This window comes from Engraulis encrasicolus, chromosome 21 (genome assembly GCF_034702125.1).
Source record: "Engraulis encrasicolus isolate BLACKSEA-1 chromosome 21, IST_EnEncr_1.0, whole genome shotgun sequence".
NCBI lineage: Eukaryota > Metazoa > Chordata > Actinopteri > Clupeiformes > Engraulidae > Engraulis > Engraulis encrasicolus.
This window is the reverse complement of record NC_085877.1, coordinates 35,229,253-35,231,752: the sequence shown is the minus strand read 5'-3', so window position 1 is coordinate 35,231,752 and position 2,500 is coordinate 35,229,253. Positions and strand designations below refer to the sequence as shown.

The 2,500-nt window shown below is 36.8% G+C and overlaps 1 protein-coding gene across 1 annotated transcript in view; it reads right to left on the bottom strand.

Moving 5' to 3' along the window:
* Positions 1-2,500, bottom strand: part of LOC134437385 (keratin-associated protein 5-1-like) — a 22,593-nt gene that overhangs the window by 10,225 nt on the left and 9,868 nt on the right. The window lies entirely within an intron of this gene.

The following is a 2,500-nucleotide window of genomic DNA, read 5'->3' as shown; positions in this document are numbered from 1 at the left end:
CACGCAAGCACGCACGCAAGCACATACGCAAGCACGCACGCAGGCATGTACGCACACACGCACGCATGCACACACACACACACACACACACACACACACACACACACACACACACACACACACACACACACACACACACACACACACACACACACACACACACACACACACACACACACACACACACACACACACGTATTTGGGTGGTTGACGTAACGCCTTGTTTTTTCGTAACATTGGTTAAAAACCTACAAAACTGTTATTTTTCCTTTAAAAAACAAATGTCAATGAAAGAAGATGTGGTACATTGTGTTTCTTATTAGTCTTAGATGAGAAGAAACATTTTTGTTAAGATTCATGTAAAGGTTTATATGTCAAATATCCTGTGGTGTGACTGCTCTTATAGAAGGAAATTCTTTTTAATATAAATGAAAACACATATTAAGATTACACAACACAATATCATTATCAAGTTAGCATGAGATGTCAGATGTCAGTCATGTATACAAAAGGATTAACCCTTCTGTTGTATTCGGGTCATTTTTGACCCGTTTTCAAGTTTTAGTGTGAAAAAAAACACACTTTCCTTTATTTTCTTGGAATGAGGGTTCATCTAATCCTCAGTCACAATCATTTCAACACACAAAAAATATGTTTGATCATTTTAGTACATTTTAAAGGTCCAAAAAAAAAAAGTTACATCTGTGGTGTTCGGGTCAAAATTGACCCGGGCATAGATTTTTGGTTGTTGTATGCATTTCTGAAAAGCTGTTGGTTGCCCTTTTTCTTCAGTTTGGTGATTCGTGGTGAGGAAAATATATTTCTTGCCTTAAAAACAAAATTGCTAGCTTTTTCATATTAGAAATCCAATATGGCCGCCGGACAGTCCCATACTCTACAATACGTCATATCTCCTGTTCTGAAAGGAGTACAGATGTATTTCTGGTGTCTACTCATATGTTTTCATGGTCAGGGAATCCATTTCTGCATTATATAATGAGATTTTTTGCACATTTGGTTGAATAATAAATATATGCACATTATTTTGTCCAATAAACGTATCAAAAATTCATAATGGCACCCAAACATGTAGAACTGGTCTTATACTTTCCATAAAGTTGATGTGGCAATGAGATAATGGTCCATGTTCATAGCATAGTTGATTCAGATGAATAGTGTGACTTTGTTCATGTTCATTGAGGTGTACATTTCCTATATCTTTGCATTAGATTGGCAAAATAGCTGTGACTCTGACATTATTGTTATTTTGTATATTTACCACACTAAAATCATATAAATATTGAAAAACACCACGTCAACATATTTAAACATTGATTTTATGCACTGAAAAACTGATTTAGTTGACATTTGGTCTTTGTCCTGCTACAGATCTCCTTGGGTTGGTTTGGACCCGAACACCACAAATGTCACTATTGATGATATTTTTCAATATTAGAGAAAAACTAATAAAGAAATTTGGGAGTTGTTGTACTCTCATATCTGCTGTAATACATGGACAACATAATCACTAATTGTATCACTTTAGGACGTATTAATAGTGACTTTATGCAGGTTTTGATAGTTTTGGTCATCAACAACGATTTGCATAATGTAAGATAAAAGACCTGTAAAGTCAAAAAGATGAATAAATAAAGTAGTATTTCCATGGATATGAATACAAACTTAGTTAGCCATGAGATGAAAAACAGTATTTGATGAGAACTATTGTTTTTAGGTATTTTATAGCTGAGTTTTGTTATCACAGGTCAAAAATCACCCGCACACCACAGGTGTATGCAGCTTATGAACACAACACTAGAGTTAAAATGGCCATAATGCTGTGAATTTCCTGTGATGTTACTTAATTTTCCTGCAGTGTGACACGCCTTTGCACAGGGCCGAATTAATGCACAGGCTAGATATGGCTGAAGCCGAGGGGCCCCACCTGCCAGGGGGCATATATGATTGGCCAAAAGTGGAAAAGGTTGCCGAAACAATGCCAAGATGCAATGTTGAAAATGTATCTGTTTTGTTCAATACAGTTGGTAGACATGTTATCCTTACTTCCTAGCTCGTAATGACACTGTCTATGTAAATATGTCGCAATATTTGCCTTACCGGCGGGCCCCAGAGCAACATGTAGCCTAGGGGCCCCAGGCTATCTTAATCCGGCCCTGCCTATGCAATGTGTTGATGCAGGACACATTTTCCCAAAAATGGCAAAAATTAGGCGAAATTCCACGGACCATTAAGTGCTTAATTTTTTTCTATTTTTTTTTCCCAATTTCAATTTTTTCAGGAATTGGAATAACTTTTTTTTTTTTAATTGTGTTACGTCCTTAAATGTCAACCACCCATTTGCAGCTAGATGAAGTGAAGAACAAGTTCAGGACTCAGGGTAGCTTGTTTTGGTGCGGGCTTGGTGTATAGTGCCTGTTTTACTTGTGTATGGGTAACAGTTGCCATCTACAGTAGCAAAGTTTGATGGCAGAACAATGGT